Raw genomic sequence first — 14,132 nt, forward strand, 5'->3', positions numbered from 1 at the left:
CAGTAAAACAGTAGAATCTCCACACTAAAAGATATCACACCTGGTTAGAAAAATAAAGATTGATTTAATAAACAAAATGACCAAAATGACAAGAATCCAATAAGTAGAATGTGTGTTACTGTAAATTAGAGCTTAGAAGCAATAACCACCTGTTTGGAATGTCCTGCAGCAGTGAACAGAGACAAAGCCAAAAGTTTAGGCTGACCACAATGTGTTGTGGGATGACTACAGGGACCAGGCATGGTCTGCTGAGTAAGCACTTTGTTGCGTCAACGATGACGACAATATGCTGGGTGCAGACAAGTCGATGCATCAACAACAGTCCACAGAGCGTAGCAGATCCATTGGTTCCAAGGGTGATACACTGGTTCCAAAGGGAATGCTTTGACTCTGCCTCAGCAGTAGAAGATGCACAGGTGTAAGTGGGAGGTTGTGCTCAGCTCCTCCCATCAAGTCACACCTAATTTCCGTTTTTGTGTGGCTACACAACGTCTATCTGTCACCTACCCCTGAGGATTCAGAGACATGATTCAGGCAAAGAGAGCTAAATGTAGGGAAATTCCAACTTTCTAAAAGTTTTGAATTGTGACTTTACCATTACAAATCCATCTGTATTAAACATGACAGATCTGCACCTGTTCAATCAGGAATTACAGCTAATTTAGTGTAGTAAGGAATCCCAACAGTATCCTATGAAAGGGGTAGGCCTCACAGTATTGAAAAACAAATTTGGGAATGTTTCATTATCAACACTTGTAAAACTTAAAAGTGTATGTCTTACCTTTTGATTACACAGCACCCTAACAAATGGGCTTCCTAGGGCCTACCTTATCTGTGATAAAAAGGAAGTTTAAAGTTCGGCAAGGGGGTTTTATATACCACGTCAACATGGTAGGGTAAGATGCACACACAGGCTCTTCAGTGGTAGGCTTGAGACATGTTTGAAGGGCTACTTGAGTAGGTGGCACAATCAGTGCTGCAGGCCCACTAGAAGCATTTAATGTTCGGCCCCTGGGTACATATAGTACATTCTACTAGGGACTTATAAGTAAATACAAATTGTAAATTGTGGATAACTCAATCAAACCATGTTTAGGAGAGTGAGCACAAGCACTTTAGCACTGGTTAACAGTGTATGGAGTCCAAAGGCCAACAAAAAACTAATACAACAAAATTGGAGGCAAGCAGGCAAAAAGTCTGGTGGAAGACCACCCCAAGGCTGTCATGGCTAACAAGTGCCTCCTCAGCTGAAAGTGGGAAAAGCTACCCAACCTCCTGGGAGTTCTCTTTACTAAGGTGGAAGAACATAGAGAGACCATCAGGATTGGCGTGGTCTACCCCAGGTCAGTGTTCCACTGTAAAGTCAATTTCCTGTAGGGAGATGGAACCCCTTAACAATTTTGGATTCTCACCCCTCATGTGTATTAGCCACCTGAGGGGCCTGTGGTCTGTCTGAATCCAGAAGTGAGTGCCAAACAGGTATGATCTAAACTTCCTAAGTGCCAATAAAACAGCACAGACTTCCCTTTCAATAGCACACCACCTCTGTTCCCTGGAAATGAACCTCCTTGAGATGAAAGCTACAGGTTGGTGGAGGCCCTCATCATATAGCCTTGAAAGATCATCCCCGATGCCATGTTCCGAGTCATGCATTTGTACAATGAATTCCCTGGAAAAATCAAGGGCCTTGATCACAGTGGGTGTGCACATTGTCTGCTTTAGGAAGTCAAATGCTTTCTGGCATGCCTCTTTCCAGATCACATTTACGGGCTGCTTCTTAGAAATCAGCTCAGTCAAGGCTGCAACAATGGTGCCATATCCCGTTACAAGTCTACTGTAATAACCTCTGAGGTCCAGGAAGGCTCTCACCTAGGTTTGAGCTTTTGGGTGCTCCTAGGCCATGATAGTTTCTATCTTGGCCTGGAGTTGCTGCGCCTTACCTCTGCCCACCAGGTGGCCTAAGTGCGCCACAGACCCCTGTCCTAACTGGCACTTACTGGCCTTGATAGTTCTGCAGTGCTGAAGCTCTTCCTGCAAGTGAAATTAGTGGTCCTTCCAGCAGCTACTGAAGACAGCTATGTCATCCAAATATGCAGCACTGAAGCATTCACAACAGCTTAAACCTGGTTGACCAGCCTCTGGAAGGTGGCAGGGTCATTCTTTAATCAAAAGGGCAATACTTTTAACAAGTATTGGCCCTCTGGAGTGGGAATGGCTGACCTCTCCTCGACTCCTTTAGTTAGGGTAATCTGCAAATACCCTGAAGTGAGATCAAAGGTACTCAGGAATGGAGCAGCCCCTAACCTGTCAATCAGCTTATTAGCCTAGTGGATCGGATGAGCTTCAGTTTTGGTGACTGAGTTTAGCCCCCTGTAATCTACACAGACCTGGAGTTCTGGTGTAGTACCCAGTGAGCAGCTTTTGGTACCAACACCACAGGACTTGACCAGGAGCAACTGGAGAGTTCAATAACGCCCAATTCCAACATCTTTAATACCTCATTCTTGATGCTGGTCCCTACGTTGTCAGACAGCTTATAGATTTTATTTTTGACAGTGAGGATGTCTCCTTTGTCCACATCCTGGATACACAGATGGGTGGTCCCTGGAGTGAAAGAAAACAGAGAGGAGAACGGGCCCAGTAACTAGTGCTGGCCCTTCTGCTGTTCTGCAGGGAGGGTAGAGAAGAGGTTTACCCCTTCCACTGACCCATCCTTCTCTTTGGAGGCTAGGTTGGAGAGAGGTTCACTCTTCTTTTGCTCTCCTTCATCTGGTACCAGCAACATATTGACCTCATTCCTCTCTTCCTCTCGAAGAGTGGTTTGGGATGGATGATATGGAGCACACTCTGGTGGTGTCTGGGGGTCTTGAGGTCCACCAGGTAGGCGACTACCCCCTTACTCTAAACAATCTCATTAGGCCTAGTCCAATGGTCTTGGAGGGCTTTGGGCGCCATAGACTCCATCACCCACACTTTTCATCCAGGCTAAAATTCCACAGGGGTAGTTATGTAAAGTAAAGTAAGTAAGTATACTTGTAAAGCGCACTGTTACTCCATCTCAGAGTGTCCTGGCGCTGTATAAGTCAAGTCAGAATTTATATAGCGCGCTACATACCCAGAGGGTCTCAAGGCGCTTAAGGAAGGGGGGGAGGATTACTTATCGAATATACTGCTGGGAAACCCGTCCTGGCTTTCCCTGTGAGATGGTCCCTCCTGGGCACCTCCAAGGTGAAACCAGGCATCCCCGGCGCTGATGGGGCCGTTGTGGAGGTTAAGCAAGCTATTGCCCAGAGTTAAAGAGTGGGACCCATGGTTAGCGTAGGCACCTCGTCGAGAATTATCGAGTCCGCGGACATTGACCCAAGACCCTGCCGCGTCAGGAATTGAAGCCTGGTCCCGGGCCGATCTCTGCTTCAGGGTCTGCCGCTTCTAACTAGTGAGCCCCACTTCCCCACTCAGTTATCCGGTCATACAACTGCTTCATTAGCTCCTGACTGGCCTCTATGTTTTCAAAAGCTTATTTCCAAAACTGGGCTATCTGGCTCCAGAAGGGTAGCATGTAGCAAACACATCCAGGGGAGTTTTCCTGGGAGTTTGCTCCCGTTCCTACCTGACCAGAATGAGAGATCCCCTTACAGGATGACCATACAGAAGCTCATTGGGGCTAAATCCAACCCCCTTCTGCTGTACCTCTCTGTAAGCAAAGAGCAGGCATGGTAAGAGGACGTCCTACTTATGCCTCTTGGCCTCAGGGAGGTCCTTGATCATGCCTATAAGGGTCTTGTTGAATCTTCCAACAAGCCCATTGGTTTGTGGTAGGTAAATGTTGGAGAACTTATAAGTACCTCCCCACTCCTTCCGCACTAACTGCATAAGAGCAGACATGAAGTTGGTGCCCCTGTCATACACCACTTCCTTGGAGAAACATACTCTGGTGCAAAATTCTCATTAGGATCTTAGCCACTGCAGGTGCAGTTGCAGTCCTCAGAGGTATGGCCTCTAGGTATCTTGTGGCCTGGTCCACCAGTACCTGGATGAACCCGATGCTGTCTGGGGATCCATAGATCCTACAATATTGATTCCCACCCTTTCAAAGGGGGTGCCAATGACAGGCAAGGGATGTGGGGAGCTTTCAGCTTCTGCCCTGTCTCCCTACTGACCTAGAAGGTCATGCAAGTCCTACATAATGTATCTGATGAAATCATCATCCAGGGCCAGTAAAATTATGGAGCAAGCCTGGCAAAGATCTTGTCCTAACCCCGAAGTCTTGCATGGTGTATCATATGGGCCATCTCCAGTAGGTAGGCCCTGTAGCATTGGGGAACATTCAGTGCCCTTGTTGTCCCATGCATAGGTGCCTTAAGCTCACTATACAGGTTTTCCTCCCAGTAAATGCAGTGATTACCGGAGGCATCACCAGCTGCCTGGGCTCCAGACTGTTGCCTCATGCCCTCTAGCATTGGGCACACTCATTGTGCCTTGAGGCACTGTGCCTGGTGGGGCCCCCCTTCTACTTGCCATTCGGAAAGTTCAGGCAGGTCATCAAGGGAGGCAATGTTCTCCTCAGAAGACTCTGGTGTAACCTCCTTTGGCACACCCTCCATCTAACATAACATAACATGCGTATTTGCAAAGGTCTAGTTCACCCGTGGACATCTTGGTGTTGAATAACAGATGTTTATTGTTACTCAACTGAATGGTTCTCATATTATCAACCTCAGAAGGATGAAAGACCGAGTGGAGCCTTCCGGATTTGAACCTGTGACCATGAGGCCAAACAAAGACCCCTACAGCGGACACATTTTTCCACTAAGCTACCAGACCTTAACTGGGAGACATTCTCAGGCTGGTTGCCCATGCCCCTTGCCCTTCCCTCTTTTGGCAGCGAGCAGTCTGGAGCATTGTTCTTTGTTCCAGACTTCCTTGACTCACTTCCTGGGCAGCCATGGTTCTGGTGGTTGCACAAATCCATTCAGGCAAACCCAGCATTTCCAGATGTGACAGAAGCTCTACTTCCTTCCAGGTAGTGTGCTCAAGATGACTACCTAACAAATAGTCCACAGACATGACAGCGCACACAGCAACTTTCAGAAGCCCTGAGACCCACCGCCACTCAAATGGAATAAGGGTCAGTGGGTAGTGACCCTCCCGGTTGTCAGCTACAACAACCTGATGTAATGTATAAGGTAAAATCTGCACTGGGGGAATTTAGCTGATTCCTTACCGTAGTTATTCTGGCTTCTGTGTCCCTCAGAGCCTCAACTTTTTGCCCATTAATGGTGACCCACTGCCTACACTTTGCAGTATTGGAAGGAATGTGGGCTTTAGGCACCATCTCCACATCACCCAGGGATACTAGGGTAACCTCAATTACTGGGAAAAACTCCTCCCCTAGCACTACACTTGTCAACACCGATGTTTTACCTCCAGTGGGAGGCTGAGCCCTTTTGGGACATTTGATATCCCCCTTGTAATTCACCTACTCAGAGCACTCATAGCACTTGGAGGTTTTGTTCTGACTCTTGTCTGGGAAGCTCTTTGTCTAGTTGCCAGATTGGGAATATGGCCCTTTTACTTGTGAACTGTTTGGGGGACCTTGCGAAAACTCCTTCTTTTTGTCTCTACCCTCTAGAGAGCCTGCCCATATACCTTCTTGGACACTCTAGTGCTGGACAAGACGTCTCCCGCCCCAGCAAGCTTCCTGTGATCAGTTAGCTTGTAATCAATCAGGTGTTGGTGCAGCTCTGTAAAACAATTGTTGGACTTGGCCCTTCTGGCAGTTCACCCCTGAACTTTTTGCTTTTAATTGTGACATGGTGTTAGTGATTTTTTGGTTTCTGCGCACTTTACCACTGTGTCCCAGGGTAAAGTGCGTGCGTGTGGTGAGATAGGCCTGCCCTCCATAGGAATGCATGGGGAATGTATGTGTCCCTGATGCGTGGGGTGTGCAGGCTCGAGTCTGATATGTGCGGACTCGTGTGATTGAATGCTGCGCAATGATGTATGCGGCGTGTATGTGTCTAGTGTGGAAGTGCCACTTCTAGACATGGGTGTGCGTGTGCAGTGAGTGTGCTGGCATGTGATTGGCTGGAGCTGGCTGGTGAGCCTGGCTCCAGGAGTCTGGATGGGTCTGCCCCGATGGTGAATGGAGAGATTAGCATGCTGATGTGAGGGAGGGGTGCACCTGGGTCCTGAATAGGGCTGGGCTTTCCCCACACAATGCTGGCTCCGCCCCCTGTGGTACGTCTAATGTCCCTAACCCTGCCAGTGAATAGAGTGAGAGGCTGAGCATATCAGGAGTGCTACCAAACCAGCTGCGCCTGGTTTTTCCCCCACCCTGCACCTTCAGACAAAGGAATTCACTGTATAAAAAGGGGCTGTGTCTCCTTACAAAATGTTCTTGTTTCTGACTGGAATCTGCCAGGGGCGTGCTGCTGCTTGGGCCCAGGGGAAGGCTTGCCTCCCTGGGCTCTGCCCAGCCCCTGGATGCTGGAGGACTCTTTTGGGACCCCTCTGTCTTTCCTAGGATGATTGGAGACTTTGCTTTACCCTGGAAACCTTGTCCTGTGTGGCTGGACCCTTCTTGCTATAGGGGTCATCTCTGGGGGGCCTGTTGGTGCTATCTATGCCCCCAGCGCCTTGAGAGCCCTTTATTTTCCTTGCTGGGCAGAGCGCTGTCGTTTTCCCTAGGAGGGAAGCGCTCTTGCCCCTTTTTTATGCCCCTGAGTGCGCAGGTGCCCACCCTGCGTCTTCAATTGCAACTTTTTATTATACGAGAGCCCACCTCGTTTATGTGCTCCTTAGTGAGTGCCCACCTCACTTCTACGTTTATTTTTCGTCTCGAGGGTGCCTACCCCTCACTATTGCCCCGATAAACCACCGCCGCAGCAGGGGGCAAAACCGGAAGTCAGGCGGCATCGCGCCTGACTGTAGACGGGACTTTCTGGTTGATGAAGGAAGTCCCGCCCACCACCGTGCTCTGATTGGCCAGGGCGCCCAGCCGAAGGAGGGGACTGCTGCCCCTGAGCCACGAAGGCTCCACATGAAGTCCCGGTCCCGAGATGGTGGACCGGGTGAAGACCGGGTGAAGCGGGCGCATTTGGAAGGCGGGGCTCCCATAAGAAGAGAGAGCCCCACCAAGAGCTACCGCCGCCCGAGGACGAACGAGAGCCGAGAGAGGAATGCTGCCTGCACCCCCCAGAGCTGGTGAGTGGCGCTCCGGTGGGTCACGGTTGGGTTGTGCCTGTTCCAGGCCCATTGACCGTGCTGGGCGGCCCCATTGGGCAGAGGGCTGCCCCAGCGATAGTGCACAGTCTCAGTGGAGGCTCAATGACAAACAGAGCGGCCCCGTCTAGCAGCGGGCCGCTCCCCAAGGTGCTGCGAATTCATTCTGAGCCTGCGGGCTCCGGCAGAGCTGGCATGATTGTTTTAGGAGCCAGAGGGCTCCAAGGAACACAATTGTTTTAAGAGCCTAGAGGGCTCCACCGTGGGGCATTGTTTTTGTGCAGAGCCTGTGAGGCTCCCACGTGATTTGTGCAACAGCATGGTTCCCAGAGCCTAGAGGGCTCCAAAAATGTGCAAAATGCCATGCTAGAGCCAGATGGCTCCAACCTATGGCACAGTCTTTGTCAAGAGGTCTAGTAAGAGCCCTGTCGCTGTTCTTGATTTCCAGCTGCCCAGCAAGTAGTGGGCAGCTGCACCGTTTAGGTTTCTTTCTTTTAGGGACACATGTACTTTGGACTTAGGAGTAAGGCGCACTCCTTTATCCCTACCTTGGCCCTCCCCAGCTGCGCAGCACTTAGTGCCAGCTGCAGCGTTTAGGTCCTGTTCTATCCCTATCCTCAGCTGCCCAGCAAGTAGTGGGCAGTAGCTACGTTTAGGTTTTGGCGCAGTGGCACAACCTGGACTTTGATGTAAGTTCTGTGCTAATGTAATTTCTGCGAATTGTTCTTTGCTGCACCTCTGAATGTGGTTTTGATGCGTCATGTGCCTTGTTCTCAAACCTCTGAATGTGTTGTTTATGTTTCATGTGTTCTCCTGTGCTGCACCTCTGAATGTGTTTTGATGCGTCATGTGCCTTGTTCTTACACCTCTGAATGTGTTGTTTATACATCATGTGTTCTCCTGTGCTGCACCTCTGAATGTGTTTTGATGCATCATGTGCCTTGTTCTTACACCGCTGAATGTATGTTTATGCATCATGTGTTTTGTTCCCATGCCTATACCCCTAAATGTATGGTGATACTTAGGTGGTTGTTTTCTCCTAGTACAGGTGTTTCTAGTGAGGTCCTAGTTCCCTGCGTGACATTCTCCTAAGGTGGTTAGGGTTGCGTAAACTTACCACCCTCCCACAGAGTACCCCTATGGGGCCTGTTTTCCAGGACCTAGGTTTGATACCGATAAAAATCATTGCAAACCTTCGCCCGGTATTATACTGGAGGCGAATATGGGTAACACCGGAGCTGGAAATATTTGCAAGAGGCCTCCTTGATATTATTAAAAGTGATGTCTTTCACCAGATATGGTGGCTCTCTGGAATTGGAGCGGTTCTCAGAGAGCTGGGTCTGGTGGAGACCTGGGAGGACCCGGTGAATGCTACTTTTCCGTCAAAAAAGGCTCTAAAGGGCATGTATTTTGAAATGATATTTTCTAAATTGTTTAGGTCTACCCCCCACTTTCATTAACCAGGGTATTTATCAAGTTCAAGGATGAGACATCATTTGAGCCATTCTGGGACGATATAACTAAACCGCTGGATAGAAAGCTTTACTTTCATTTGAGACTTGGCAGTATTCCTGTCAGAGCATTTACATCCAGGTGGTCTAGTGGTGGTAATCCCTCATGGCCATTTTGCCCGAATTCTAGGGAAATAATTAGCCACTTACTCTTTGAATGTCAAGCATACTCTCCACCGCGTAGAGCTTGGTTGCGCCCAATGGCCAAGTTGTTGGGCACTAGGAGTGGACTATTGGCCCTTAGAATCATTTGTACGAATCCCAGGCCCTAATTTACATAGCAGTTGCCAAATTTCTGGGTTGGGCATGGGTCATCAGAAGTAAATGTATCAAGGGATAAGTAATCCTACGATCAACTTTATGACTCATGATGTCCCTAGTCTTGATGAAACATTACTATATGGATGGATTTTAGCTTTTGTAGTATTTCTAAGAAAATCTTATCACTATTTTTATAGGAAGAATTGTTTAATGTTCTGTTTTTATGGCAATCATTAGAAGTAAAACTTCTAAAGAATAAGTAATGTTATGATTATCTCTATGATCCTTGAACTCCTCATACTTGATGTCATTTTCCCGTTCTGGTGAATTTTAGCTTTTGTATTGTCTTTGTGTGAATTTTATTCATTCCTATTGCATGAAATGTTATAATGTATTGCTTTTATGACAATCGTCGAATAAAGCTTTTTGACTGACTGATTAGGGTTGCGTAGGTGGTACTTACCTCTTACCAGTGATTACTGGTTGTGGGCTATATGATTATTTGGTGTTTAACTATCTCCAAGGGCTTTATACTGAGCTTGCCCCCTGACCAGAGTCCCAGGACTAGTGGACTCTATTGTGCTTTCCCTGACAAATTGCTAGGACTTGTCTGATCTCCTGGGGCCGCTGGGGCCTCGCCTGAAGTGTGCCTCGCTCACTCCCCTGCAGCTCGTGCCTAGCCAACCCCGCCAAGAGCCACACCGCTCCTTGTGAAGCCTTGCTCTGCTCCGCCCGCATCCTGCACCTCGGCAGCTTGTGCCTGGCCCGCCCTCATGCCTCAAGCCGCGCCGCTCTCCTCTGAGCCGCGTCCGCTTCGCTGGGCCGCCCGCACCCTGCCCCCCTCCTCCTCTGAGCCCACACCTTGGTCGCCCCAACCAAACGCTTGTAGCGCGCGGGTCACCACTGCCCTCTCAGGCCTACTGAGGAGATCACTCGCATTATCCCACACAACCAGAACGGAAGGTACGGTCCGTATCCACGGCCAGTTATTATATGTTCTATGTTCTAAAAGTGTTACTTCTAAAAGTACTTATTCCTGACAGTGGTCCAGGTGGCCCTGTCCTGTACAAATCCCCTGTAAATTCTGCCCGTGCCTGTTGGCACATTGTAAAGGGTGTGTTTCTATCTAATGTGTTTTGCAATACAAAGGCTATTTTTACATATACATTGTGTGGAGTTCCTTTTGTGGGGGGCCTTGGATGTTGTTGCTGGTGGGTGCGTGCGCAATTGCTTTACATATCGCCTCTGAGATAAGCCTGACTGCTTGCGCCAAGCTACCAAGAGGGTGAGCAGGAGTTGTCTTGGCGGGTGACTTCCTTACCCTGACTTAGGAATGGTGGTTTCTGCCTGGCTTTGGTGCAAGCCTTAGCCAACCAGAAATCCCATTTCTAACAACAATTATCGAGTATGTGCTCCTTAAAGAATAAGTTGTACATTCCAGTATAATTTTCTACCTTGCTGCCCTTTACCAGGCACTTTAGTACCTTGCTGGGATAATCAAGAAAGTCCACCCTGGTCTGTATGGGAAGTTTGTGCCTGCCCCTGAACTTATGTCTATTGTTTTCTGGGGTCAACCCAAATTGGCTGAGAAGTATGGCCTTCATGGGAGTCTGGTCCTCAACTTCTAGTGCTAGGAGTGTGTTCCTCTGCACTATGGGTATGTACCTCCAAAAGCCACCACCCCACCCCTCCAGGACTCCTCAGGGTCCTCGTCCACCCTTAGGGCCACTACTTATACTGAGAACCAGTTATCAATGTCATCTCACCAAAACATAACTGGGCACCAAATCGTTTGGTATGCGGACCCTCCTTTCTCCAGTGGGCAGTGTAGGTATGCTGCCACCACTACTGCTGGAATCGTTCAGATCTCAAATACAGCTCTCTGAGACTGAGCTCATTGACCATTTCCCACTCTTCCATGTCCAGTCTCTTCTCTTTGAAAGCTCTTTTCTTCTCCTCCATTTTTGACTTTGCTATTTACATCTTGAAATCCCTCTCCTCCCTCCTCTCAGCTAGTTCCTCTGCAGAGAGGCCAGGATAAGAGACACTTCTCCCTGCCCTGTCTGGAAGCTCAAAGTCAGGGGACACTTCCTCTTCTCCTCCTTCTCATCCTCTGTGGTTGCACCCAGTTCAGAATGAACCTCTGCCCATGCCCTCAGCGCCTTTAGCAGCTCTACCTACCTGATGCTTTTGGTCTTTAGCGACACAAGGACGCTTGATAAATGTGGGCTTAAGCTTTACGTGAAACGGGTGCTTCAAAAATGGGTAGGGGCACCTCCAGGAACTTTTACCTCATTGTTTAGGGAGTGTTGAGGAGATTCCCTCTGCTACAGGTTGGCCCTGGGCATAGGAGTTGCCCCTCAATACCCCCACACCTCTGGATCTGTGGAAGACAGAAGAAGAAGGGCTGCACCTGCTGTTGAACCTGTGGAGAGAAGCGCTAAGGGATTGACCTACTCTGTGCTTAGAGAAACCAAGGACTACTTAATGCTTCCAGCTCTAGGCTTCAGGGGGTATCTCTTAGATACACTTCTGGCCCCTGCCATAAAGAGCAGCTCCCAGATAGAAATGGTGGTGAGGCCATGTGGTTGGGAGAGGTGTGGTGCAGTGGTCAGGGTGGCTCACTCCGGAGCACAGGGATCACTGTTTGATCCCCGGTGCTGGTAGCAGCTCAGCCCAGCACCATGTGACTCTAGGAAATAGCATGCTTAATGTCCCTGGCAGCCCCCAGCACCTTGAGAACCTTAGGGGTGATTAGTTTGCGCTTTACAAATACCGAGTTATTATTTTATTATTATTCACTAGATATCTCAGTCCTCTGGGAGACCCCGAAAAGCATTAGTACAATTGACCATTATTTAAATACAGCCGAAAGGATGGTATCCCGTGGGAATGTTGTAACAGGTGATGTCTGTTTAAAATATCTGGGTCCAAAAAAGCTCTTTAATACCCTTTGACCCTTTAACTGGTCTTGGTACTGAACTGTGTTCTAACGACATACTAGTTACAAAATCCCAGTTAGCAAATTAAACTGAAAATCAACACTCCTTTCTCCCTAAACCTCCAATATTGACTCTAAAAGGGCTACACCCTTGTTTTCTGGGAGGTGGTATTTTGGGGATAAGGGGTTTTACAGGCTTTAACTGAAACCACAGCAGTTGGAGCTTTAGCCCACTGAGAGACTATTGATTCAAAAAGCTAGATACACCTTAGGAAAGGTTCTGCACTATAGAGCTTTTTGCTTTGCCTGCTGCTAGATTTACTGACTTTGTTGCTTTAAAAGTCTGTTATATATGATGGGTCCAGAAGTCTTCTCCAGCTATGGACCCAGGAACCGAAACAGCATATATATATACATCAGTCATGCACACACGATCTGTCCACATATACATCCACCCACACACCATAGATATACATGTATACTTCATACACCAAGTGATTGCTAATTCAGCTAAAAGACACACAAACTGACCATCACTCACCTTTGCGCACATAGCCATCAATCCAGACATGATCTTTTAATATACATTGTACATACAGCAACATCTACTCATGCCCAGCTGTACCTGCCCTGTCAGGGCTGCTTGCACTGATGATAGTGTATTGTACCTGCTCGTGAGAGAGGGGAGCTTACACTGCTGATGCCCAGCTGCACCTGCACTGTCAGGGCTGCTTGCACTGATGATAGTCTATTGTACCTGCTCGTGAGAGAGGGGAGCTTACACTACTGATGCCCAGCTGTACCTGCTCTGTCAGGTCTGCCTGCACTGATGATAGTGTATTGTACCTGTTCATGAGAGAGGGGAGCTTACACTGCTGATGCCCAGCTGTACCTGCTCTGTCAGGGCTGCTTGCACTGATGATAGTGTATTGTACCTGTTCATGAGGGAGGGAAGCTTACACTGCTGATGCCCAGCTGTACCTGCACTGTCAGGGTTGTTGCACTGATGATAGTGTATTGTACCTGTTCACGAGAGAGAGGAGCTTACACTACTGTGACCCAGCTGTACCTGCTCTGTCAGGGCTGCTTGCACTGATGATAGTGTATTGTACGTGCTCATGAGGGAGGGAAGCTTACACTGCTGATGCCCAGCTGCACCTGCACTGTCAGGGCTGCTTGCACTGATAATAGTGTATTGTACCTGCTCGTGAGAGAGGGGAGCTTGCACTGCTGATGCCCAGCTGTACCTGCTCTGTCAGGGCTGCTTGCACTGATGATAGTGTATTGTACCTGTTCACGAGAGAGGGAAGCTTACACTGCTGATGCCCAGCTGCACCTGCACTGTCAGGGCTGCTTGCACTGATGATAGTGTATTGTACCTGCTCAGGAGAGAGGGGAGCTTACACTGCTGATGCCCAGCTGCACCTGCTCTGTCGGGGCTGCTTGCACTGATGATAGTGTATTGTACCTGCTCGTGAGAGAGGGGAGCTTGCACTGCTGATGCCCAGCTGTACCTGCTCTGTCAGGGCTGCTTGCACTGATGATAGTGTATTGTACCTGTTCACGAGAGAGGGAAGCTTACACTGCTGATGCCCAGCTGCACCTGCACTGTCAGGGCTGCTTGCACTGATGATAGTGTATTGTACCTGTTCACGAGAGAGGGAAGCTTACACTGCTGATGCCCAGCTGCACCTGCTCTGTCGGGGCTGCTTGCACTGATGATAGTGTATTGTACCTGCTCGTGAGAGAGGGGAGCTTGCACTGCTGATGCCCAGCTGTACCTGCTCTGTCAGGGCTGCTTGCACTGATGATAGTGTATTGTACCTGTTCACGAGAGAGGGGAGCTTACACTGCTGACGCCCAGCTGCACCTGCACTTTCAGTGCTGATTGCACTGATGATAGAGTATTGTACCTGCTTGTGAGAGAGGGAAGCTTACACTGCTGATGCCCAGCTGTACCTGCTCTGTCAGGGCTGCTTGCACTGATGATAGTGTATTGTACCTGTTCAAGAGAGAGGGGAGCTTACACCGCTGATGCCCAGCTGTACCTGCACTGTCAGGGCTGCTTGCACTGATGATAGTGTATGGTACCTGTTCAAGAGAGTGGGGAGCTTACACCGCTGATGCCCAGCTGTACCTGCACTGTCAGGGCTGCTTCCACTGATGATAGTGTATTGTACCTGCTTGTGAGAGAG

At 48.9% G+C, this 14,132-nt stretch overlaps 1 protein-coding gene across 1 annotated transcript in view; it reads left to right on the forward strand.

Moving 5' to 3' along the window:
* LOC144774083 (extracellular calcium-sensing receptor-like) overlaps window positions 1–14,132 on the forward strand; it is a 147,665-nt gene that overhangs the window by 2,949 nt on the left and 130,584 nt on the right. The window lies entirely within an intron of this gene.

The sequence above is a fragment of the Lissotriton helveticus genome, chromosome 8, assembly GCF_964261635.1.
Source record: "Lissotriton helveticus chromosome 8, aLisHel1.1, whole genome shotgun sequence".
NCBI lineage: Eukaryota > Metazoa > Chordata > Amphibia > Caudata > Salamandridae > Lissotriton > Lissotriton helveticus.